Genomic DNA, 27,643 nt, shown 5'->3' with positions numbered 1-27,643 from the left:
CCTTTGCAGCTACCAAGCAGAATATTCAGCAGAAGCATTGCTCGCTGGTGCTTCTTCACTTGTGAAGGTCACAGATGGGACGGAGGAGTTCGTGATGACTCCCAGAGGTGGAGACCCATGGCCATCTAGGATTTCCTAGAGTGGACATTTGTGCAGACCCCTAAGGTGCCAGTTGAGCGAACTGGTGCTCTAGGGTGACCCTGAGGTGGGGTGTTGCGACGTTGTAAAGGCTTCATAGGAGGCAGGAGAGGTCACTGAACAGAGCTACTAGGTGGCGGCCAGCTCTGCTCTGGTTCCTGCAGGTGTCACCCTGGTGGGGGGCGGGGGAGGAAGGGGCTCATTTATTCCAACTATTCTATTGCGATTTTGAGGCTGACAGCATCTGGGAAACTGGAGCGGAGCTGGTCTGACACGCCTTTTTGTGGCGACATGTACTTGAAAACTGGGCAGTGGACTTGAGCTCTTTTCCTACATAGTCTACTGTGAGAGTGTTTTCAACTCTTTGAACTCCATCCCTGGTATGGCCGTCTGCTAGAGTTTGATTCCAGGAAACCTGCTTTGTGTCCTTGTTGGAGCAGACCCTGGGGTGCCTGAATTCTGAGCCTAGTGCTCTCTTCCTGTGGCTCAGGATGGTAGCAATGTCATGCATGCCTGAATTCTGAATTTCTCAGAGGCATCTGGTCACCAGCCAAAGGATTTTGTGCAATTGGGTGCTGATGTGCAATTGGGTACTGAGGCCAAGATGCCATGTCAGGGAAAATAAAGAAAACGTCCCCTTTAATCACTTGTCTCTGGGCGTCAGCCAAGTCTGAGAGTATCAGAGGTCCTTCTGCCCATTGCCACATATGAGGCTGGACTGCCTTCACCTGTCTCAGGTGGAGGAGGGTCCTTTAAAAGTCCTCCAGGAGACAAGATTCCACACACTCCCTCCATCAGCTCTTCCTGGCCAAGAAAGAGAAGAGCTTTTTAAGTCTGGAAAATTCCAGCTGGTATGTCATTGAAGGTAAGCCTCTTTTAAGTATCTATTCTTCATAATTCTGGACCATATTTGAATTGAACCAAAGATCTCCTAAAGCCCTGGTCTTATTTCTCCATTCCCTTTCAGGAGTGAGGAGTGTTCTCACATGTCAGGGGATGCATAGCCTGTCAGCTTCCATGGCAGGCTCAGGAAATGGGTTTGGGCATGCATATGTGTGCCCCAGACAGAGCAAACCCTTACATGAAGGTGAGTGTGGTGATCAGTTAGGAGAGATGCCTCGGCACCTTCTTTCCCTTCCCCACCCTTTCTGCTCCTCTGTATTTCTCAGAAATAAAATACTCTTGTTAGATGGATTTGAATTGTGTCCTTTTTTACAGTGTTTATTAAGAGGCAATCTTTCATCCTGGTGTTCTTGGTTCCATGTGAGAGGATGGAGAGGAATGAAATTCTCTAAGACAAAAGAGCCTCTTCCCTGGAAACCCTGCACCATCTCAGCACCCTAGATTCAGTTATGATTTTGCTAAGCCTTGGGAAATCCAGCGTTGGGAGCCCTCTCTGGTTCTGGTTTCTTTTATGGACTTGCAAAGAGTCTATTCCATAGATGGACAGGCGACCCTGTTCTCCACTTTTTTTTCAGCAAAAATGCCAAAAATCTTAGAACCAAGCTTGCCTCCACTCTCCCTGGAGACTGTCCTAGCTCAGTCCTTCTTTGTCCCTCAAACCCACACATGGTTGGGCAAAGCGAGACTTGGTTTATTTATGTAGGCCCTTCCATTTCTCATTTGCATTACTACCTTTGGTTCTAAAGCCATCTCCCAAGGTTCTGTACCGTGGGTGACCTGATCGGCACAGCCAATACCAAGGAGGCTTCCATCTTCCTGGGGAAAGACCAGCAGAGCATGTGCATATCAAGCAAGGGGAAGAAGTAAGGTTGAGTCTGTAGAGTAACCTTTATGGCAAGTCCACAGATTCCCAGGAATAAACAAAGAACCTGTTAGACATTGTAATCAAGCACAGTAAACAAGAGAAAATGAAGTTCTGTCCACACATACGATGCAAATGGAAAATGTGTAAGAAAGCAGGATGTAAATTCCCCAAATCCATCTATTCATTCAAGATTCTCATCAATTGTACACACTGGTGGTTTGGCTGGCCATTTGGGCATCTTGGAATGAGAGCTTTAGACTTCTCTTGGAAGTTATACTATATCATCACCCAGTACTGGGAAAAAAACACCTAGTATTCTTCCAATGAATTTTAGTTAACATTTATGCCCTTTGAATAAATCAATCTGTAGGCTTTCCCTTGCATGAGCCTAATTGGGCAGACATTGTCGTGAAGTGGCTTGTCTCAGTGAATTTTGATCAGAGCTGGCCTCCCTCACAATGGTGGGGGATACTCCAGCAGCACAAGCTCAAGATGTGAGGCTCTCTGCACCCAGCCCCTTGCAGAGTGGGAGGAATGCAGATCAATATATGAGGTAAGCTCCGGGGTCTGCCCTGCTGGCTCAGTGTCAGGCAGGCCCGTCCAGGCTGTGCAAATGGGCAACAGGTGGGGAAGGCAGTTCAGATAAATGTCGTGAAGGGTGGTTGTCTGATCTTTTTAACCTTTCAAAGCCGAGTTTAGTATCAAGGCAGTGGGTAAGTCATTTCCAAACACAGCCTCTCCTACGCATCGTTCCTTTCCCATTGTTAGGCCAAGATCGGTCCCCAAGCAGCTCTTTTTCATTCAAGGGTTTGAGGAGCCCTTCTTTGGGTCTTAGTTTTCCTGGAGTGATCGCCGCAGAAGAATCACTCGTGCAGCCTCAAGTGATTGCTGTCTAGCTAAGACAGATAGATCGTGCTCAGAGCTCCTGGAGTTGAAAGCCAAAGAGGGGCATTAAACTGTGTTAAAATTATGCTTCATCATCCCAGCAGTAGACTCTCTAGAAACACCCAAGCAGAAGGAGTTGTTCTACCAAGTCTTTGGATAGGCACAAGTGCCGATTCCTTGCAGACACAGAGGAGCACTAAGTCCTCCAAAGACAGTCATCCCGTCCCTCAAAAGATATTAAATTAGCCACATGAGGCAGACATTGTCCAAAAGAACTCCATTTTTTTTCATCCCTTTGAAAGATGTTCTGCCCAATTTAAGGCATCTGCCACTCCAGCTCCTAATTCTGATGTCTCTTGATGTCTATTCCAAGCCATTCCTCCCACACACTCTGATACTCTGTGAAGCAAAGATTTTTAAAAAATTGTACAACCAAGTCAAAAGTGCCCCCAGACACCCTGTGGGTGATAATGTCACCATTGCTGGTTCCATCCCTGTCTATTTTCTGTCTTTGACATAGGAACAGTAATTCTTCTCTAACAGATAAGAAAAAAAAAAAAAAAAAAGACCCAACGATGTCAGTGTGAGGGCAGGATTCATGGATTGCATAATGCAGCAGTTCCTGCTGCTTCTAGAATTTCAAGAGAAAGTTGGAAGAGACAGAGGCTCCAGGCCCTGGGTATTTGCATTTTTTTTCCAGGGGCATTCTTGGAAAGGATGACTCACCTGTGGGGAGATATTTATTCCTTTGATTCATGTTTAAACTCAGCTGCTTCTTATGCTACAGTTCTGTGGGTGATGAATATTTAATACTGCGTATACTGAAAATGAAGGTCAAGTTCTGCTTACTGGTGACTTCAGTGCAGGCTCATGTCTCTGCAAGGCAAGCTACCTGCTGTTACCAGAGTAAAGCTGAAAGGTTATACATTGTTAAAATTTTCCTTAATGACTTTATCTGCTCCAAAATTGCTGGCACACAGTGGGGGCACCCGCTGATTTCACCAGCCTTTGCTCTTGGCTTCTCATACCAGCAGTGAAGCTTTGGGGATATGGACATTAGCAAGGAGGAGGGAAGAGTGGTGCAAAATTTGGAGAGCATTTAATCCAAGGGCTGGATTCCAGGATAATGGTGGTGTTATGATGTGGAAATGGCCTTCCCCTGGTCTTTAACATTCATTTAACAATTTACGTTTGTATTCATGGATTCATTCATCTTGTATTCATTCACTCATCTGGGACCTCTTCGGTGTGATACCGTGGAAGATTTTTTTACACTGTAAAATTGCTTAGGGTTAGGTATGGTTCAGGAAGGTTATCTTGAAGATTGCAGTAGAAATTGACCAGACTGTTTCCATAGTTTCTGAAAATAAAACTGGTACCCTTTATATGATGGGGATACCCACAGCCTTCGCAGAACTGGCCAATCACCAGCTATTTTACCTGCTGAGTGTTCACACAAGCCAGACCTCTCGTCCCTCAGCCTAGAAGTTCTCTTGAACAAGGGAGAGGCAGGCAGGTGGCCAGGAGAACTAACATTCCCTGATCATAGACTTGTGTGAGGTATAGTGTCAAGCACATTACAATACACACCGCATGGGACCTCACTAGATTCCCCCAACAACCTGATTGGGTGGTCTTATCACCTTTCCCACTGTACAGGTGAGGAGGCTGAAGATGCAACATTGGTCCCAAACCATGTTGCTCGTGAGTCGGAGCCAGGATTTGAACCCAGCGTTATCTAAAGGCATCTCTCTCTCCCAAGTATCTAGAAGTGAAATTCCAGGTTGTAGAAGTGACCAAATGGGTTAAGTGACATGTCACCAGAACGAGATATGGCTTAGCCTCCTTAGCCAGCTCCTCTGTCCTGTTTTCTCTTTTGTTCTCCATCTTCCCATTTCCTACCTTTGGGGCCAGGCCTGCAAGTCAGCAGGGGCCCTATCACAGCTTCCTTCCTAGGACATGAGAGACATGGTACATGTCTGTGGGACATGTGCTGTTTGATGTCTGGTTATGTCTTGATTCATTGTCTCCTACATTATAGCTTAATAAGACTCCCTTCTCTTTTATCTCAATGGACGGGCAGCATTTGGTGATGGAAGAGGGTCATGTTTGCAAAGAACAAGGGAAGTTGATTGTTTCTCAATGGCTTCTCCCAGTTAAGGGATTCATTCCCAGTAGAAAGACCCTTTCCCCACCCCACCCCCCCATCCCCTTGCTTACCTCCCCCTCTGCGCCTATCATTTGGCACACTAGAGTAGATAATGAGAGAAGCCCTGCTTCTCCATTAGACAGATTCTTTTATCTCTTATCTCTTTAGAAAGTTGTACAATTTAGTTAATTTGTTATAATTTTGCATGATGTGCTAGAAAGTTAGGATTACCGGTGGACTTTAGGAGAATTTGGTCCACGAGAGGTTTCTGTGGAGGTCTTTGTAACAATGTAAGATATCCCGATCGCCTCCTCCAGTCTTGTTCTTGCTGGCCATGAGCACAGGTATCGACCCAGTGCTTCACACGTGACAGCTTTGTAGCAGGCGCCTGGCAGAGCTGTGAGGACAGCATCACCACCTCCACGGAAGCTCATCGTAGACTGTGAAGTACCATGAAGTACTGTGGAGTACCTGAACGCGCCCCCTGCCTCACAGCAAGAAGAGCTGGGTGACCCATGGTATAGGGAAGGAAGCTCATCACCTTCCCTTGTGCTCAGCAACTTTATGGAACGTGGCCTTTCTAGCTGGCGTTCTGAGAAATTCACTGCCGTTCCCCGCCTTGATGCCCTTTTTGAGGAGTCACGGTATGCATTTAGCCTTTGTTGAAGAAGTCAACACAAATCACTGTCTGTGCAAAGCATCCTCCTATTCTTTTTTTTTTTTTTTTTTCCTTTTTACATACTCCCCCCAATTTTCTCTGTCCCTCACTGACATTTTTATTGCCAGGCTTTGGTCTGGAAAATTATGGGTAGGGAAAGTTCAAGGGCAGGATGTTCAGAACAGCACTGCACATCTGTGAAGGGGAGCACAACAGGAGCGCCTGCAGCTGTTGAAAGAATGGAATGTCAGATGGTGGAGGAGCTGGGCCCACTGAGGGGATGGGGGAGGGGGGTGCCTTCAGGGCAAAGAGTCTGTAAATAACTCCCAATGAGAAGTCCTTGTCCCCTTTCGGGATTTAACCTTTAATGGCAACACTCAATTCTCCTATGTGGGAACAACCCTAACTCAACTGTGCCACTTGGTCTAGCTTTCTGAAATGTCATTTTTTTCATCAGGTGGCGCATAAACCTGGCAGAGAAGACAGGTGGAGGAGGTGCCCACAGGGTAACCTTCCCCCTTCCATCTGGGTGAGGCGGTCTTGGCTTCCTCACTTATTTCTCATTGTGCAGGTGATGCCTAGGTACCACACGTGACAGCAGCTGGAAGCATCAGGATGAGCTGCTCATCTTTGGCATTTCCTTGGGAAAAATCAGGGACTGTGTTAGGAGTGGGAGGGAAGACACAGCTAGACCTACTTCCGGGTTTGCGGCAAGGGACAACTGGAGAGAATAAAATGTTAGAACTTGGAGAGATTTCAGAGTCCACTTGGTGCCACTGTTCCCTGTGCCTCAGCATTCTCCCCTGCCTGATGAGGGTTAAGTGACCTTCTTAAGAACACCCAACTTGCCAGGGGCTGAATTGAAGACAGAGCAATCAATGCTCCCCAGTCCAGGGCCCTTTCTCCTTGATCTCTTGGGTTCTTTCCACCACATACAAAATCAACAAAGATGTGATGGCAAATATTATCCATTGAAGAGCAAAGCAAATAGTGGTTTTTATGCCCATTTTGGAGTTTTAGTCTATCATCATGGGGGCAACTTTAGGGTCATGGATAAGAACAAAGATAATGCCAGATAGATGCTTGGGATTCCTTTATTTCATCCCCCTTGGCAGGGAGGCCCTGAATTCCTTGATTTTATGATCCTTTTTTTTTCTTTTCCTTTTTTTTTCTGTACTATTTCAGAAGGGGAGTAAGAGTTCAACTGTGTTGTGGAAGGTGAACAAGGCCGAATGCTTTGGTTTGGCCTGTTTGGAATTTGTTATGCATGACCTTTGAGGACACGTTGCCCAATGGCTCATTTGTTTCCCTGTGAAAACCCTATCCGACAACTATGTCTATAAATCCACATTTACTTTCCTCTCCAAAAATTATAATGAATTATTTCTTCTTTCCTCACCACTCTCCAGAATTTCAAAAGAAAACTTTAGATTCTCTGACGCATTGAAAAGAATGCTTATTTCAGGGAAAATAAAGAAAATGCATTCCCGTGGAGGTTCAGTTAGTGTGTATGTCTTCTGCAATTAGCGTGTGTTTATGTTGCACGAGGGCCGGATCTTCTCCCTGTTGCACAGCAATGGTCTTCTACCTGATGTCCCAGGCAGACATGCATGCAAAACTCTCAAGGGATTGGGGTAGGAGCCAGCTGGAGAGAAGGTTGGCACTCAGGGCGGTATAATCCAAACAGAAGGGCAGGGCTCGTGCTTAACACAACCCGGATTGTGCCGAGCTTGGTGGAGACGGTTACAGCTTTATGATGGGTTTTATGGGCTTCAGATGAGGATGGAGATGTGACCTCTGTCTTTGCTTTTTGTCCCCCCTGTCCTTCTTCCTGACAGCCTGACAAATTGTAGCTTTGGGGAGACCCTGGTCAGTGATGAGTCATTTGTGTTTTAAAAATAGAACTTCTTACAGCAAGGATGCCCTTGGGACTTTTTTTTTTTTTTCAACGTTTATTTATTTTTGGGACAGAGAGAGACAGAGCATGAACGGGGGAGGGGCAGAGAGAGAGGGAGACACAGAATCGGAAACAGGCTCCAGGCTCTGAGCCATCAGCCCAGAGCCCGACGCGGGGCTCGAACTCACGGACTGCGAGATCGTGACCTGGCTGAAGTCAGACGCTTAACCGACTGCGCCACCCAGGCGCCCCTACCCCTTGGGACTTTTTAATGCACTTGTGACTACTCATAGAATTTGGGAGAAGGGAGTGTGTGTGTGTGTGTGTGTAGGGGACAATCCCTGTCCCACCTCTAGATTGATGGGAAAGTATAGCATGGGAGGACTGGCCACCAATCTTACCATAACAACAGAGATGAAGCTGAGAGCCATACACCCATGACCTTAAAGGTATCAGTCAGGTAAGAGATCCCTGTTAAGTACTGACTGTGTGTAAGACATTTGCGAGGTATGGAAGGTTTACAATACTATGTGTAAGACTCAATCTTTTTCATTCAGACTTTAAAGTTACAGGTATTTTTACAAGGGTCAGGAAGTCTAGCCATCATATGGGAAATAGACGGAAAATGAACATAAACATAGGAAAAAGAAAAAAGATACAGGAAAATGGAGGCAATAAAACAAGGCACCAAGGAAGATTTCAGTATATCATCAGTCTCTAATATAAGCATTGCTAAGGATAAGGGCTGAAGTTAGAAAAGCCAAGCAGACAGCTGGATCTTGGGAGTGTTGGCAGTCTGGGGAGGTTTTGAGTTGAGGAGAGAGAAAACTCAGTCTCCCATTAATTCTAAGAATCCACAAGAGGGGACTCCCATTCTGGCCTGTGCTGTGTCCTCTGGCTTTCATTTTCAGTACGTGCTGAGTCCAGCAAAGCCCCGCCTTGAAATGAGCCGCCGAGATAAAGGACTGAGATTGCTCCAGAGGTGGCCTAACAGAACCAGAAAAGCAAAAGCTCCCTGTTGGCGGTAATGCCTGTTCTACACTTGCACACGACAAAAATCTTTGGAGACTTCTCTTTGGAAAATTCCAGAAGTGGCTGACCGAAAGGCATCCACTCCATCTTTCTGAGGCCAAAGTCAGGGTGTAACGTGCCTTTCAGAGGCCTAGTTTATGAACTTGCCACATGCGGAACGTCTCTCGATGTGGTGGGGAGGAAAGTTATGGCTAAGGGAGGCAGTGCTGTACTGACAAAGCGGTCCCCACACGTTCCAGGATGTTTGTCTGGAGACCATGGTTTGCCTGTAGGGACACACGATGATTTTTGTGGGTATAGGTCCTTATGCCTTCTTGGGTCCCTTTCCCTGTACAGACTATTAAAAGTCACATTTTGCGACTACATTCATATAAAGATAAATATAATCCAGGCTGGATTCATTTTTACGTGTTCGTTATTATTATATTTACATTTTTTCTTCTGATTTTAAAGAAATGAAAAGTAAGACATTTTTGCAGGTCGCTAGAAGTCTGGTGGGCCACAGACACAGTGTCTGCTGTGCCTGATGGAAAGCTGGCTCTGTTTCCTCCCTTCCTGTCAGCCCCATCCATCTGGAAATTTTCACAGATCAGAAAACATGCCCAGAGACAGAAGCCTAATATCCCATTCCTCCCAGCATCATCTAATTGTTTCTGATGAGGGTATTTAAAAAACAAAACAAAACAAAAAAACCAAAACAAAAAAAACCACATTCCATTTCAAACCATGTGTTTTGACTTGGCTTTGGGAAATGAGAACTTCAGCAGCCCAGCCTTAAAAAGAGTGGCACCTATAGATAAGTCCAATTTTGTCAGAAAACCTAATAATCTTCTGATGAGTTTTAGAGAGAAACGTGTGCTTTGTCTGTCCTTATATCTGAAAAGAAGCCTTGCCAGTTTAGGAGATCTGCTCACTAGGAGCACCATAGTGAAAGATAACATTCCCTACAGCAAGGTCTGCAGCAGACGGGGTACAAGGCTCTAGTAGACGGGGGCGGTCGGCCAGATGTTAGGAAGGAGGGGCTGGAGGTCTGGTGAGGACTGAGCTGAGCTGAGAGCTCAAGCCCTCCTGAAGTGACTGCCCAGCTCCAGCTGCTCATCCCCAGGCAGAGTGCAGGCGCATGTGGCCAGATCTTCCTGTGTTTCAGAGAGAGGAGAGGCAAACCAGGCTTGATGTTGAATCTCCAGGTTTAAAATACTGCCCACGGCTCCAGATCTTTTAAAGCAGTCTGCAGGCCAAACAAAACACTTCTGCAGGCCAGATTTGGGCCTCCCGTTTTCAGTCTTTATTCTAAACCGTCTCTCTTTCTGGTCTTGAATTAGCTCTGCTCTCTGAGTGCCAGAAAAATCTTCTTAACTCTTGATTTTCCGTCTCCCAGAAAGGGCCCCTTCACTCTCCAAAGTGACGAGACCCTGGTCTTCAGGTTCTCTGTCTTGTTTCCCATCTAACACACTTGCAAATGCTGCTTAGGTAAGTTTCCACTTTTCTCTAGGCATATACTGTATGTCACAGTAATAAATTACCCGTAACTTACTGTAAATCCCTAAAGCTACATATCAAAAACTCTACGTCATCCCTGAAAATAACGTCGTTAGGACCTCATAAACATACGCTCTGTTTGTTTAAGAACTGCTAGAGCTTTTTAAACATGGTTGCTAAGTCACAAGAGTGTATTTTCCAGGACATAAATGGAAGTGAACACAACCCCCTTAAATTGTCAGATTCTTTATAAGAAAAGAGGCCCAAGTCTGTCTGTTCTGCTGGTGTATTAACTTGACCAAAACCAAGTTGATTATACTGAGCATGTGTGTTGATCATTGTTGGGATCTATCCTCTCACTTGTCTAAATGGACACATTATGGGGCGCCTGAGTGGCTCAGTCGGTTAAGCATCAGACTTCAGCTCAGATCATGATCTCGCGGTCTGTGAGTTCGAGCCCTGCGTCGGGCTCTGGGCTGCTGGCTCAGAGCCTGGAGCCTGCCTTCCAATTCTGTGTCTCCCTCTCTCTCTGCCCCTCCCCCATTCATGCTCTGTCTCTCTCTGTCTCAAAAATAAATAAAACGTTAAAAAAAATGTTTAAAAAAATAAATGGACACATTATATGAAACTTGGTTTATTTTTTTTTTAATATATGAAATTTATTGTCAAATTGGTTTCCATACAACACCCAGTGCTCATCCCAAAAGGTGCCCTCCTCAATACCCATCACCCACCCTCTTCTCCCTCCCACCCCCCATCAACCCTCAGTTTGTTCTCAGTTTTTAAGAGTCTCTTATGCTTTGGCTCTCTCCCACTCTAACCTCTTTTTTTCTTTTTTTTTCCTCCCCCTCCCCCATGGGTTCCTGTTAAGTTTCTCAGGATCCACATAAGAGTGAAAACCTATGGTATCTGTCTTTCTCTGTATGGCTTATTTCACTTAGCATCACACTCTCCAGTTCCATCCACATTGCTACAAAAGGCCATATTTCATTTTTTCTCATTGCCACGTAGTATTCCATTGTGTATATAAGCCACAATTTCTTTATCCGTTCATCAGTTGATGGACATTTAGGCTCTTTCCATCATTTGGCTATTGTTGAGAGTGCTGCTATGAACATTGGGGTACAAGTGCCCCTATGCATCAGTACTCCTATATCCCTTGGATAAATTCCTAGCAGTGCTATTGCTGGGTCATAGGGTAGGTCTATTTTTAATTTTCTGAGGAACCTCCACACTGCTTTCCAGAGCGGCTGCACCAATTTGCATTCCCACCAACAGTGCAAGAGGGTTCCCGTGAAACTTGGTTTAATTTCTAGCATATGTGGGTATAAAAGCATGGGTTAACATAGATAAATCTTGGCTGTATTTTTTATCAACTTTAAAGGTTGCAATTTGCTGAGCATTCAGTTCAACACTTAGTGATGAAATTCTTATGCGATGGCCCCTTTAAAAACAAAATCCGAAGCATCTCTGGACCTTTCTTCCTAGATATGGTCCCAAGTCTCAGCTATATCTTCATCCCCTCATCTTTCACTTTTTACATGGAAACTTGGCAGTTAATGTTAAGGTAGTGCTATGAGGCTGTCCTTGAATATAGAGGGCTCAAATATTTTCAGAGCTATGAAAAAGATGGCCGTTCTATTATGATAACCCTGATTCCAGTAGAGCTGCTTCATCAGTCTGGTTTCCAAATGGAAAATACTCATACCACCTTTCACTTATCATGATACTCTCAGGAAGAAAATGGAGGTAGGACTGTAGGGCCTACCAGTTAGATGTTGGAATCTACTATAAGGCACTTGTCCTTCTTAAAGATATTTGATCCATGTTCCTATTTATGCCCAGGCAGAGAGCCCCCGTCTCTTCCTTTGAGAACTGGTATTTTCACCTTTCTCTCTCCACCTCCCCCTACCTCCCACCTGGAAATGAACCTATGGCCCAGTTTGAGATACAATTGATCTTGATGTCTTAGAGGGAACTGCAGGGACTGTATGTAGAGAAAGATGAAGGACAAGGGTGCCATTGGATGACTCTGCCTGGCATATGCTTTAGCATCAGGAAGAAGGGTGGGGAGTGCATGAAGGATTTTTCCCTCTTCATAATAACTCGAACAGGAATGATAAGACAAGGTCTATAAAGAGCAGCAGTAATAATTGAGATGTGCTCCAGGCAGCCATGCAGTCTGTCAGTGCCTTGGAGCACAATCTGTTATCAAGTACTTAGTGAGGCTGGGGAGTAGACAAGGATGGAGCATTTGGTGGCTGTGTGTCTGTGTGCACTCATATGCATATGTTCAGAGGAAGCATGCATGAGTAAGAGCTGGTACCTAGAGCAAGTAAAATTACGGAAGGCAATGTACATGATTACGATGTGCAGTGGTGGTGGTTCTCCTGTGGGTCAGGCACCCCTTTGGGAATTTGATGAACGCTATGGGAATTTTGCTTGCCAGGGACCCTAAAGTTGGTCCATGTACCCCGAGTTAAGGATTCCTGCTCTGTAGGGTGGGTTCATCTGCCCACACACGGTTGTTTCTTCTGCCATGAAGATCACGTGACAGACAGAGGGCAGTCCTCATACCCAAGGGCTAAGCAGAGATTGACTGACAACCCTCCCCTCCTGGCATATAAAACACATCCAAGGGCAAGTCTCTCTCTAGTGTGTTTTCTCATCTCAAGCAGTCATACATACCCCTTTCCCCCCACTGCATTTTAAATCTTGAAAATGGAGGGGCAGTGCTAACAAAACCAGGGAAAGGAGGCCCCTACCCAGGAAGTACGTAAGGTGAGATAGGTCTACAGGGCAGAACTAAACACTCTTTCTTTTCTGCTTCTCTTATACACTGTCGGTTAGCACCTATATTTAGAGGGAAATCTCCTCCCTGGGTTGCAATCCAGGGATACAAACCATCTCCAGCCAAGAGCATTTCATCTGAGACACAGCTCTGGCGCACCAGAACCTGGGCATCTGTGGGGTGCCCAAACAGACGCAAGCAGCTGCCACTTCTCCAGAAGGCTGAGTCTTTCACCTATGGCTGCAGAGTCTCTGGGGAACCTCTGTGGGCTCATCTGACCAGTTTTCAGACCAGTTTGACAGAAAACTGAAGAGCAGCTTCCCAGAGAAGCCCCATCTCTCCTGAATTCCCTGCTTCCTTCGGATTTCTTCCTGCTTGCACCTGTCTCCAACCCAGCCAACTGAGACAGTTTAATTGGTGCAAGGTGGGGGAAGCAGTCAGGGGTGACTGACGTTCCGGAAGAAGGAGACTCCCCTGAGATGAGTGAGGGGAACCGTGACGGACAGGCCTGGCAGTGCTGTTTAGGGGCAGGAGGTCAGTGACCCTTGCTTGGAAAGAGTGCTGGCTGGCAGAAACGTTTGCCAGCTTCTTCCACCCCGAGTTGCTTGGCCAGTTTTATGCATTCATGTGTGTTGTTGCTGCCTTGTTCATGGAGGGCAAAGAGGTCTCTGGGGGGCTCTGGCCCAGCATGAGAATGGGTAGAAAGGAATGGGCAGCACCACCCAATAGTTGGCAGCAGGGTTTGGACTCAGGCCCTCCTGGGCTTATCCTGCTCTACACTCCGTAGTCCTTGTATTTGGGTGAGCTAGTTAACCTTTCCAGGCTGTAAGGTCTTTTGTGTGGAGTGGGGTGAAAATGGTGACAAGGGACAGCAATAATACCTACCTTGTGGCCGTGTGTACAGGGCATCGGATCATGCCTGTAAAAGCTCTTAGTAAAGTGCCCAGCATGAACGTGGCCCCCCAAATTTATTTTTTTTTTTAATTTTTTTTTAATATATGAAGTTTATTGTCAAATTGGTTTCCATACAATACCCAGTGCTCATCCCAAAAGGTGCCCTCCTCAATACCCATCACCCACCCTCCCCTCCCTCCCACCCCCCATCAACCCTCAGTTTGTTCTCAGTTTTTAAGAGTCTCTTATGCTTTGGCTGTCTTCCACTCAAACCTCTTTTTTTTTTCCTTCCCCTCCCCCATGGGTTTCTGTTAAGTTTCTCAGGATCCACATAAGAGTGAAACCATATGGTATCTGTCTTTCTCTGTATGGCTTATTTCACTTAGCATCACACTCTCCAGTTCCATCCATGTTGCTACAAAGGGCCATATTTCATTCTTTCTCATTGCCACGTAGTACTCCATTGTGTATATAAACCACAATTTCTTTACCCATTCATCAGTTGATGGACATTTAGGCTCTTTCCATAATTTGGCTATTGTTGAAAGTGCTGCTATAAACATTGGGGTACAAGTGCCCCTATGCATCAGCACTCCTGTATCCCTTGGGTAAATTCCTAGCAGTGCTATTGCTGGGTCATAGGGTAGGTCTATTTTTAATTTTTGAGGAACCTCCACACTGTTTTCCAGAGTGGCTGCACCAATTTGCATTCCCGTGGCCCCCCAAATTTAGATATCTCTGTTGTCCTTTTGAAGTTTGTTTTGAATCAGGTCTTTAGAGGGATAACATGTGAACACATTCAAATTAGGAAACAAAACAAGAAGTTGCAAAGCAGGGATGTGGTTAATTATCGAGGTGGTGCGAACTACAACCTTCAACTCATTAATGGTTTGGGAAGGCAATAGAGTGGGTCACAATAAGCACTTTTAAAAGATGAGATTGAACAGCCTTTGGTGAAAATACTGCTCCAGAAGGTCACTGTGATTTGGTGAAAATTTGTCTTGGTTATGTACGTAGAGCTGTGTGTACTATGTAAATGTATGTCTGTACTGGCTTGTGATGTAAAATCTGTATCTTACTATGTATGGGTTTTGTGAAAAAGTAGTCTGAGCAATGCTAGCTCTGAGTCCAGAAGAGAGCATGTTCTCTGAGCTGCAGTAATTTAGGGCACCAGGGAGGTGGGGTCCAGGCATGGGTGGAATTTAGATAGTATGGAAGGAGGGGATAGGGTGAACAGTCCACAAGATCACCCTTACTTCCCACACCAGCCCCAAGCTCAAAGAGCTCCCCAAATTACCCCCAGCTTTGATAATTCACTAGAAGGACAAAACTCATTAAAAGCTGTTAGGTTCAAAGACAGTTTCCTTCAGGGAAAAAATACAGATTAAACTCAGACAAGGAAAGAGGCACAGAGTACCATGAAAGTACCAAACATGGAACTTCCATTGTTCTCTCCCTGGGGAGTCACGGGCAGTGTTACTTTTCCAGCATTCATATCTGACAACACACAAAGAATATTGCCAGTGGGGGAAGCTCACCAAGGTAGATGTTCAGAGTGTTTTGGGGGCTCCAACACACAAACTTGAGTGACTGTCCATATGGCTGACCTCCCAGTCTCCAGCCTTTTTGGAAGCTGCAAATACCACATGACCCCGAGCCCCCACTATACATCACAATGTGAGACTTTCTGGTGTGGTTAGCCACTCCTCTCCATCTTGCCAATCTCGTTGTTACTCTCCGGGCTGACACAAGACACTCCAGCAAAGACTTTTAATTGGGCATGACCCCCCAAAGGCTTAGAGATTGCCTCCCAAAAGCTGAGGGCCAAGGCCAGCCTTCTTTCTGGGCAAGGTTAACATCTTTTTACCAGAGTCAGTGAGGGAACTAGGCTGGCTGGAGGAGGGGTCTCTCCTGGAAAGAACTGGGGGTGGGTCCTTTGATCACATGCATGAATAGCAGGGGAGAGGGAAATGCTAATTCACAAAGTCTAGTGTTTACAGGGTCTGTTAATGTCAGTAAATTACTGTTGAGTACAACAGGATTTATCTATCCCCGTGTACATCTAAGTTGAATAGCTTAACAGGTGAGCCTGCTGTTGTTAAGGTAAAGCTGGGCACAGGGGACAGGAAAGGGGCCGCCTGGATGCATGCTCCCCATGTGAGTGAGTTGCCCTGTGCACAGTGGGCTTTTGGTTCAACCCCATTGCTGCCATTTCTAGGTGACCAGGACTCTTCTTGTGCCCTGTTCCTTTGCAAACCCAATGGATGGGCCTCCAGGTGCCCTCGACAGCTTTGGTAAGGAGAACATCTGCCCCCTGCTCCAGTGTAACTTCCCCACGGTAAGGCTTGATGAGGTCAAAACCAGAAAATGCCGAGGCCTCAAGCTGGGGATAAAATGCAGATCCAGCATGCCATCAGGCCATGCTGCCCCCTTGCCACCTGACAAATGAAACCATGTCCAGCCAGGGACAGTTTGTAATTGTGCAATCAAATTAACTTGGATTTCAGTTTAATGAAGTGCTTAATGTCCTGAATGAGGCCGAATCCTAATATTTAGAGAAGCAAGCTAGACCCTAGGAAAGGAAAGGAAAGAACAGACTTTGGTGGATAGCTGCTAGTATTAATTGTACTTGCAAAGTTATCCTTTTCAGAAATTCATCCTTTTATGTGAGGCAATCTGTTAGCACCCAGTTCTGCTATAGTTTTGCTAAGGGGTTTTCCTGCTATGGCTTATAAACAGGACAGTGGAAAGAACGCTTTACTGGAAATCTCTGCTGAACTCTATGTCCCAGGGCATATTTCTTCACAGGATCTCAGCTTTCTCAATTTAACAATAAGAAAAATCTTTCTCTTTTTTCTCTGAAATTCCGCCCCCTCCCCCGCCTCTTTTTTTTTTTTCCTAAAATTGTTTTGTTGCAGTTAAAAACTGAGGCAGGTAGACCTGGTTATAAGTGCCGATGCTGTCGCTTACTAGCTGTGTGCCCTTGGCAAGAAATTACCCTCTCTGAGACTTAATATCCACAACTGTAAATATGGATCATAATGATTTCTGCTCCTTGGTACTGAGAACCGTAAATGAATACTCCACATAACCGTAAATGAATACTTCACATACTCCACATAAAGTATAGGGCATAGACTGTATTGCCATTTATTAAATCTGATGGTATGAATATGAAATTATTTTTGGTGTGAATTGTACATCACTAACTTGGTACCAGTAGTTTTCATTTTTATTAAGCTGATGGTTTAGCTCCTGTTTAGAAAAATGACTGATGATTTAGTAATTAGCTTAATAAATATTTATTGAATGGCAGTTATGTGCCAGGCACTATTTTTAAGCACCAGGCACTTACCAATTGTAGTGTCAGAGGAAGACTGATAATAAACACATCAACAAATGAATAAATAAGATAATTTCAGTTGATGATCAGTGCTGGGAAGAAAATAAAACTGGTAATGGGAAAAGCAGAGTTTCTTAACATTTTTGTGCTGAGGACTTCTTTGGCAGTCTAGTAGAGACTATTACTCCCTTTTGAGAATATTTATAAATGCATAATGTAAAAACACTGGATTATAAGAAAACCAGTTATATTGAGATATAGTTATCAGAATACAAAAAAACAAATTCATGACAATGCATGCTTCTTTATTCATACGTTATTATCAAGATCAAGTGCAACAATTCTAATACACGCTTTAATTTTAAAGTAGGATTAAAGTAAATGATATCTTGAGGTATTTGTGTCAATTATAATCTTATATATAAATATCTGATACTTTTATTGCTGATAGAGTCAGAAGGTTCATTAATTCTATCATAGCTTGTTGCCCACATTTATAATTAAAGAACATGCTGTATTGGAGTTAGAGGCTGATAAAAGTAAAGATGTAATTTTTCTCATCTAAGGTCATGGAATCCCTGAATATTGTCCCTGAATCTGTGCCACCAAGTAAAAACCCTTGGAATAGAGAGTGACTTGTGCTGGGGGTTGAGCTGTTTTACTGAGGGATGAATAATGTGATTTCTACTTTAAAAAATCCATTGTGGACATAACAGATTAGTGGAGTAGAATTGGGAGTCCAGGTATAAACCCATATGTCTGTGGTTGACTGGTTTTTGATAAGGGTGCTAGGATCATTCAATGGGGAAAGAATAACATTTTCAAAAGATGGTGCTGGGAAAACTGGACGAGTCACATGCAAAATAATGAAGTTGGACCCCTACCTCACACTATATGCAAAATTGACTCAAAATAGATCATAGACTTAAATGTAAGAGCCGAATCTATTAAACTTTTAGGAGAAAACATAGGAATAAACTTTTTTGACATTGGATTTGGCAGTTAATTCTTGGATATGATGCCAAAGCATAAGCAACAAAAGAAACAATACATAAATTAGACCTCATCAAAATTGAAAATTTTTGTGTTTCAAAGGACACCACCAAGAAGTGAAAAGAGTCTACACAATGGGAGAAAATATTTGCATATCATATATCTGATAATAGACTTGTATCTGGAATATATAAAGAACTCTGAGTACTCAGTGATAAAAAAGAACAACTCAATTAAAAATGAGCAAAGGATGGATATTCATCAACACATTCGTCATAAGGGAAGTACAAATTAAGACCACAATGAAATACCACTTCACACTCATTACTATGGTTACACTAAAAGACACTTCATAACAAGTGTCAGCAAGAATGGAAATATCAACAGATTGAAACCCTGTACATTACTGATGGGAATGTAGAATGGTGCAGCAGCCTTGGAAGGCAGTCTGGCAATTCCTCAAAAAGTTAATCATGGAGTTACCATAAGACACAACTATTCCACTTCTAGGAATATAACCAAGAGTAATGAAAGCTTATACCCATATGTTCTTAGCATCATTATTCATAACACCAAAAAATGGCAACAACCTAAATGCCTATCAATGGACTGTTGGATCAAGAAAATGTGGTATATCCACTGAGGGAATATTATTTGGCCTTAAAAAGGAACAAAGTACTGATATATGTCACAACATGGATGAATCATGAAAAAGTTATGCTAAGTGAAAGAAGCCAGTCACAAAAGATTACATATTATATGGCTCCATTTATACGAAATATATAGAATAGGCAATACGGAAAGACAGAATAGATGAGTGGTTGCCTAGGGCTTGTCAGAGAGAGAAGATTGAGGAAGATAGCTAAAAGGTACAGGGTTTCTTTCTAAGGTAATCAAAATATTCTAAAATTTACTGTGGTGATGGTTGTGCAACTTTGTGAACGTACTAAATACCAAATGAATCATATATTTTAAGGGGGTGAATTATAGGATATATGAATCATAACTCAATGAAGCTGTTACCAGAAAGTCACTCTGATGTGATGTGAAGAAGAGAGTGTGGGCTGCAAGATTAAAGGAAGGAAACACTTGGGAGGCTGTGTCATTAGTCCAGTTGAGAGAATGATGCCTTGGGCTGGGATGGAGGCAGTGGAGGGGGCGAACACACACTGGAGGTACCGTAGACAGACCATGCTGTTTAGTTGAAAATAGAGAAAAATGAAGAGTGACTTCTGGGTTGTTGACCTTAATAACTGGTATTTTCTTCCTAGAAGACTTGAGTTTTAGTTACAATCTACAGAAATGTTGAGAGGATTTTTGATAGACCTAAACACGACACAATCTTTGGAGAGTTGGATCTCAACATGTCATGATTATCAATTTCATTGGAGCTTTTAACAGAGAAAAATGATCATTATACACGTGTATATGTGCACACACTCACCACATTTTCACGCACACTTTCATGCATGCAAAGAAAGAGCATAAAAGCCACATGCTTTGGAAAGCCAAGCCAAGGGAGAAAGAATGAATCCCCAGCCTCATGACTTCTCATGCCAATGCTGAATTTGTTCTGTAGAAAGAGAGATCTGTGATCAGAGCAAGTAGGAAAGAATCTATTCAAGAATTTATGTTTCTTAAACATGTCCATCAAGCATAATTTTCTCCTAGTCACATGTACAAATAGTAAGGGAGAGGAAAATGTCACTTCAGGGCCTTGAGTATTACAGGATTTTGATACTGTTAGCAAAATAATGGATAAAATAACTGATTGCTTCAGTCACCAGGTCCCAACTGAAGCCCAGGCAAAGTAAATTGTCAGTCCGGGTGTGTTAAAATCCTTGTTACTTAAGGCCTTTCTCTGGAGACAGTGTGGCTTCAGTAATGAATGAGCTCTGGAAATTAAAGAAATAATCAGATTGTTAATTGAGGTTATTTGCTTCACCCCAAGCAGAAGCAAATGGAACAGACTCCTGAACGTGTTGTGGGGAGTCAAGGATTTTCCATGATGCTGAGTTCTTTATGGCTCATGTTCACATGAAACAGAAGGCATTTTCCCTAGGGTGGGGGTAGAGGAAGACTTCCCAGGAACCTTAGCCTTGAGCCAGAGAGGCAGGAGTTGATATACACTCAGTTATGCTTAAGGAAGATCTGTTTCCCTCCATATTTTTTCCTCTTCCTCCAGTGCCCCTTGGGAGCCCGGACGTCCAACTCCATGAAATTAATTGACAGAGGGCTCATTTCTAATCTTGACTGCGCCGAAAGAACTTGACTTTTTGATGTGTAACTCTAGGCTAGATGGACTCACGGGCTTAGTGTTCTCATCTATAGAGGATAGAGTTGAATAGAGAACTTGTAAAATCATTTTCTATACTTTACACCCTTGGTTGTTTTTTCAACTTGGGGTAAAATTCACATAGCACAGGATTAACCATAAGCCATATTAAAGCGTACAATTCAATGGCATTTAATATATTCATCGTGTTAGGCAACAATTACCTCTTTCCAGTTCCAAGACACTTTTATGACCCCTAAAAGAAACCTCATACCCACAAGCAGTCACTTCCCTGCCCCTGGCAACCAACAGTCTGCTCTCTGTCTCTAAAGATTTGCCTTTTGTGGATGTTTCATATAAATGGAATCATATACCTGTGTCTGGCTTCTTTCACAGGGCATTCTGTTTTCAAGGTTCATCCCTGTTGGAGCATGTATCATTACTTCATTCCTTTTTATCACTGAATAATATGCCATCATATGGATTTGTCACATTTTGCTTATCCATCCGTCAGTTGATACGCATTTGGGTTGTTTCTACTTTTTGGCTATTTTTAATAATGCTGCTGTGAACATTTCTGCACAAGAATTTGTTTGAATCCTGCTTTCAGTTCTTTTATACCTAGGAGTAGAATTGCTGGGTCATCTTATTATTCTGTTTAACTTTTTGAGGAATCACCAAATTGTTTCCCGTGGACTTCGGACTCAGAGTTGGGATTCAAATCTAGGTCTGCATCTTTCTAGGAACGTAACCTGTTATAATATGTGTGAACCTTTCATCTGTACAATAGCCATGATACCACCTACCTTAACACTGGGGTGAAGGGATGAGCAACTTCCCAGTACATGCCTGGCAGGTACTAGGCTGAAAATTGTGTTGTTCTTCCTTCTCAATGGTGTAGACAAGCAGAGTGAAAGAGCTGGATTTTAAACAACCTGCTTTGAAATTCTTATTGTTTTATTTTTGCTATTGGACCTTATCATAGAGTGTTTTCTTTGCAGTGGACTTCCTGCCAAAGTACACTTGATTAAATTATTATTTTGTTTTATACATGAAGTATTTATTAAATTTATCAATTTATTTTACACATAAAATATTTGTATTATTTATAAATTTATTTTCTACGTGTATGCCAGTTGATGGGGGCACGGGAAATGCCAAATCCGGAAGAAAAACTGGGCTAACTCTTGATCTTGAGATTTCGCAGGTGGATGATGCATTGTGTCCATGTTTGAGGATGGACTTGGTTATTGGAGTGGTTATTGATCTCTGTGTTCCTTCCATAACATGGCCTTCTTATCATTTTTAAAAAATGAGCATCTATTGGCCACAAATTGCTTCATTAACTTTGGAGGAGACAACAGCTCTTTATATTACTTATGATGTAATATGATCCCTACATTCAAAGCTCAACCACATCTCCCGAATAACACCCACTGGTAAGTCACAGTGGTGCAGTTTTCATGATGAGTTGTTTCTTTCTTGGTCTCAAGCACTGTAGGTCCTCAGACAGTGAACACTGAGGACCACTCCTCCCTTGGGGTTTGGCCCCAATGATAGTGAGGGTTTGGGGCTGGTCCCATGGGAAGTGACTCATGAGGGGTCACTGTGTGACTACAGGTGGTCTGAGTTGGAATTTCTGCTCGCTAGACGTGGTTAAATAATGGTTGAGAATGAGAAAAACCGTGAGAGAATGGTAGACCAAGGAGATGCATAGGCTGGCTAATAATTTTGCATCCCTTCAAATTGGTTTTCTTTACATATTTATTAACTATTTAGTGGAGAGACTGAGCCTTGTGTGAGCAAAGAGAAAGAGGAGGAGGAAGAAAATGATGATAGAAGTGTGTCAGAGGCCCTGGCTAGCTGCCTTGGCAATTCAGAGAGCCTCTGGTCTTCAAATTTGCCCTTATAGAGTCTTACCTCCTCACAAGTGGCTTTTCCAAATATTCACTTCCTGATCATGTGTGATAATGATTCTCCATGAAAATCCCATTTTTCCAAATCTTGTTACTTTTCCAGTGATCTCTTGAGTACCTTATAGATGGACACCCAGGAAATTGCCCAGCTGGGTCATTCCCTCATTCACCTGTGGCTGAGAGTTTAACAAACAATTTGAATTAAATACTCACTCTGTGACAGGCATTGTGCTGAGCCCCTTGTAAGTATTACCTCATTTGTTCCTCGCAACGGTTCATAAGGTATGCACCTGTCCCATCCTCATGAAACAGGCAAGGAAACCAACACACTGGGTGGTGATAGTGGCTTACATAAGGTGACAGCTAGGAGGTGGCAGAGGAGGATTTGAGCCCATACCTTTAACTTTAACCCCTACATTTTTCTTGGGCAAAATCGCCTATTATTTCTTCTAAAGTCAGACCCCCTGATAATGACAGTGAAATGAAAGCCGTGTGGGGATCATTTGATACTAAAATATCACATGTACCAATGCTTGTGAATTACTTAAGAATCAAAATTGTTATAAGCATGATGTATAAGGATCTGCAATGTGAATCTTTCTGAGAACTGGAAGGAGCTGCCCATCTAGGAAGGTGGTTCTGTATAGCGTTTATGCCGTAACTTGCATTTGGCAGTAACTTCCAAGACACTGACGGGCCAGAGCTTTAGAATGATGGAACTTTGGAGTTCACAGGCATTTTCTGGGGCCTGGTGAACCTCAGAACCAGAACCTGCGTTTAGTCAGACACTCAGTAAGGAAAGTGATTGATCACTTTTCCTATCTGTAACTAATTGCAAAAAAATGCCCAGAACTTAACAGGGAAATTTTTCCGTCTTCTGCTTTTCTCCGTGGACCTCAAATTGCTTGATATTCTGGCTGTTTCCAGGGTATTGACGTCAGTGGAAACGGCATGCACAGAATAATTATCTAACATGCCATAAACTCCATGCTATGGTCTGGCAAAGGAAACACTGCTCCAGGCAAAGGGGAACTTGGATTGTATAAAATAGCAGTAAGTCTTTCCTCCATTACTCCTGAGAAAGGAGAATTCTGGCTTCTAGGATGAACTGAAAAATACAAAAAGAACATATTTTGTAATGGGGGAGGTGCACCTCTCTCTTAGAGTACCGAGGTTATTTTTTCTGGACGTTGGCTGTTAGTAAAATGGAGACCATAAAAAATCTCCAGCGACACACCCTGGAGTGTGTGTGGTGGTCCTGATGGCTCCTCCTTTTACCTGAAGCCCCTGCTTGCAGGGTGAACAGGTTTCCTTAGAGCTGATGTGATTTATTCCTCTTCTCTCCTCAAAGCATCCAGTCCTGGGCTGGGCGAGGGAAAGATAAATGAGTCCCAGTGGCCGTGTTGTAGATTACTTAGTGCCAGTTGTCAGTTCTTTTTTCCCTGGGAAGGGTTTGAAATGAGATTGTTTTCGACAGACTGTCCATGATAAATGATTTTCCGAGTAAGAAATTGCTTTCAGTGCTGAACCTCACCAAATCACACTGACAAATGTTTATGGTGGCAGGGGGCCTTCTCCTTGCCACTTCATGCTCAGGGAGGGGTTGGGGGGGGTATGGGAGGCTGAGATGGGTCAGACCGGGTGTCTCCTGGATGCAGACAAAGAGGGGTGGGGGGGGGTCTCTGTTTCTGGGCTCTGCATTTGTTCAACTCCTTTCAGCCATTGCTGAAAGTCCAGAATATTCCAGATCTGAGGGAGGAAGTAGGTAGGGGAAAGGGCTGTGTACATCTGTTAAGTTCTGGATTACTGTGTTGTTTCCATGTGTAACTGTTAGGGTGAGGCGACTGATGCCAGTTATAAATAGAGCAGTGATATGTACACACAGCAGGGGCAGAAACCCTTCAGGCCATGTTCCCAAACTCTTACTGGTTCATGACCCCCTCTGAAAAAATCATAAAAATAGCATTCCCTCTTTCAATATTATTTGGCATTTCAAAAGAGATTAAATACCATGTCTGAAGGGGCGCCTGGGTGGCGCAGTCGGTTAAACGTCCGACTTCAGCCAGGTCATGATCTCGCGGTCCGTGAGTTCAAGCCCCGCGTCAGGCTCTGGGCTGATGGCTCAGAGCCTGGAGCCTGTTTCCGATTCTGTGTCTCCCTCTCTCTCTGCCCCTCCCCCGTTCATGCTCTGTCTCTCTCTGTCCCCAAAATAAATAAACGTTGAAAAAAAAAATTAAAAAATAAATATAAAAAATAAATAAATAAATAAATAAATAAATAAATAAATAAATAAATACCATGTCTGAAGTCACAAAGGACTGTTAGAACACACCTTTTCCAGCTGTACAGGGCCCCCTTCCTCCTCTAGATTCCAGGAGAGCGGGGGCTTCCTGCCTGGCAGACATATAGGGCTTGGTGATGGAGGCCTCCAGGGCATCGGCAAGAAGATACTTCTTGAGCCGGAATCTGGAGGCTGGGCCTGCGTCACAGGATTGTTTAGTCAGAGCCCAGGTAAGGTAACGGGCCTGCAAGAGGGGCCCACAGTGCTGTCTGAGCTGCAGATGGGACCTCAGCAGTCCCAGTTTCAAAGGCCATTGTTACTCTCATGCATTTGGGCATGTGGCCACCACAGCTCCTTGGCTGCCTGCCAGGTCCCAGCCCCTGCCTCCTCTCAGGGTCACAGGAGGAAAGCCACAAATGCCTCTTCAGTGATAGTTACCCAGGGGCCAACAGCCCAGGCCAGCTCTGTGGGTTGCCTGTGAGCAGCCGCAGGAGTGTCACAGACTTCCTGCCACGTGGATTCAGAGAGAGGCAGGGCATGACACCGCACGCCCAGGGCCTGTGATGGGGAGAAACTGGCCCTTACGTTGGTGACAGGAGCACTGGCCAACCCTGGACAATTACTGGGGACACCAGTTGGCTTCTGCTATGACTTCAGAAGCAGGGTCTGTTGAGAGCTTGCTGGTTTTCCTAGTCATGGTGGAGTCTCCTGGGACAGGTGGAGATAGATGGGTCATGCTCTCCCTCCCCACCTTGTTCTTCCTGAAATAATGACCCAACCTTTCTAACAGTTTCAGCCTGTTTAGGCACACCATTGAATGGACTGAGGCCTGAGAGCAGACACACGTGCCCACGAACACCCCGTTGGCCAACGTTAAGGCCTGTCTGTTTTGCTGCCACATTCATCCCCTCCGTCTGTCTTCACCTCGCTCAGATCCTGTCTGGTGTACCCCATGACATCCTCCCTTCACTCAGGATACTGCAGAGAAGGACTCAGTAGGGCAACCGCGGTCTCATAAAACTGAGTGTCCGTGGTCCAGCACAGCCTACTGGATTGACATCATTTATTCATCCATCAAGCATTTAGTGAACCTGTGTACCGTGCTTTGTGCTGGGTATTGGGGGCCGCAGATGGAAACAGGAAAAGCTTTCTGCCCTCAGGAGCTCACAGTCTCATGTGAAATCTGACAAATAGTAGTGGTGGTAACAATAGCAGCTTACTATGTTCTAGTATGTTCTAGTCCACGTTCTAAGCTTTTTCTTCTTTCTAACTCGTCTGAGCCTTACTACTATCATCATCCTCATTTCATAGATGAGACAACAGACCTTCACACAAGCAAGGGAGCTCCCCCAGAGTCACGTAGGTAATGATCTGAATCCCTGGAGCTAGAGCTCTAGATAGATGCTCTAAATTAATGCTACAGTGAGGTGAGTCTAGGGCAGTGTGGATGTGAGGGAAGGGAGTGGTCAGCACTTCAGTGGGCTAAGGGAAAGCCTCTCTAGGCAGCTGATGCTTGAGCTGGGTCCTGACTCTTCTCAAGGCATCCTGGTCTTCGGCATTGGTGAGAGTAGCCATGCTTTCCTGATCTCTGGACTCAGTCTCCAGGTGTTAGGACTATCCTACAACCCTTTCTTGTAGTGTGAGGACCTTTGCAAAGGAGGCAAGCTCACCAGTGCTCTTCATTTGGATCCAGGGACTTGGGAGCTATATGCAAAAGGGCGAAGGTATGTACATAGATCGATGGGCTCAGCTCCATCTTCAGATGGAGCTTCAGCTTTCAAAGTTACAGTCATGTGGGATAGAAAGCCTATTGGGAACTGTGCAGAAGGAATGTGGTTCCTCTCCCAATTTGGGTCTATGAGCCATGGGCCCAGGCCATGCCTTGTTGGTTAGAGCAGAAATTAGAATAATTAACTGTCTATTTTGGGAGCAGACACATCTAAGGCTAATTAGATCAGCCAAACTCCAGGTGCATCTGGGTCCATGGAACTGTAACATCCCAGATATTCAGCAAATTTGGCAAAAGGAAAGAGATAGAGGCAGGGATTAAGATCAATGGACTCATGGAAAACACCCCTTCTTTGTGCCCTGACTTCAGCAGCAAGCCAATAGCAGCACCATGGCAGGGAAATTCCCAGCCCTTCTGTAGCCATCAAATTCATGCTGAGAGAGGCACAGTCGGCTTGCTCAAGGACTGCTCTGTTCTGGAACTTCTCTGATGTCAGGCAATATTCCAAGTAGTGGAGACTCCCACACACTTCCTTACTGCCCCAGATCTCTGGTTCATTGGGCTCTTTGGTTCTGCAAGTGAGCCAGCATGAATGCAGCTTTTCACCTCCCTCTACATATCACTCACGACCTCTGCTAGGTGATCATGTTTGTGGCCTGAGCTCACCCTCCTTGAATCTGTGGTATCTGAAACTGTGTTGTCCAGAGAAGCTATCCTTGGTTAGGGGACTGGAAAGAGAAGAAGACATGACAACTAGTCAGAACAAGGAGAAAGGGCAGAACACCCACATTTGAGAAAATGGACTTGTAGCCTAGTGATCTTCATTAGCCCTGACAGTGGCTCTTGAAACCATCAGCCCAACCTTCTTCCCTTCCCTTTCCTGCCACCATGTCTGCAAGTCCAATCAAGAAGGTATCCCAACAAAGCCTCCACTGTTATGAGGTTCTCCTTTTTGGTTCATCCTAGGCATGTTCTAATTTTTTTGCACTTTCTTTTAAATTTGCTTTGGGTACAAATAGCTTCTTTAACTGGGGAGTGAGGCTGATAGTAAGAATTGTAAGGATGACAGTACAGATGGGCAAAGATCACCTAGAAGGCCAAGATGAGCAAGTGGCTGGGTCAATGTCATCTGAAAAACCAACACATTCTGTGTTACAACATAGTCTGATGAGAAAAACTATGATCGCTCTAAATGGCCTCCAAATTATAGTTCTTTAAAGCTGAAGAGAAATGGCATAATTATTTAAGTGCAGTTCAGTCCTGCAGTAGGATACCACACAGTCCAATTCATAATGTAAAATCAGTTATCTAGAGAATGGCTATCAGCTCCAATCCCTGACCTAGTCTCAGCTAATTAGGCTAAAGTTCTTTTTTTTTTTTTTTTTTTTTTTTACTGGGGGTTGGGGCAGCTTTGC

The 27,643-nt window shown here is 44.2% G+C and overlaps 1 protein-coding gene across 38 annotated transcripts in view; it reads left to right on the top strand.

Moving 5' to 3' along the window:
• The window catches only part of KCNMA1 (potassium calcium-activated channel subfamily M alpha 1), a 736,361-nt gene that overhangs the window by 372,709 nt on the left and 336,009 nt on the right, over window positions 1-27,643 (top strand). The window lies entirely within an intron of this gene.

Source organism: Herpailurus yagouaroundi, unplaced genomic scaffold (genome assembly GCF_014898765.1).
Source record: "Herpailurus yagouaroundi ecotype Mexico unplaced genomic scaffold, PumYag 163, whole genome shotgun sequence".
Taxonomy (NCBI): Eukaryota; Metazoa; Chordata; class Mammalia; order Carnivora; family Felidae; genus Herpailurus; species Herpailurus yagouaroundi.
Note: the sequence above shows the minus strand (reverse complement) of the source record. Positions and strands in the feature narration are given on the sequence as shown.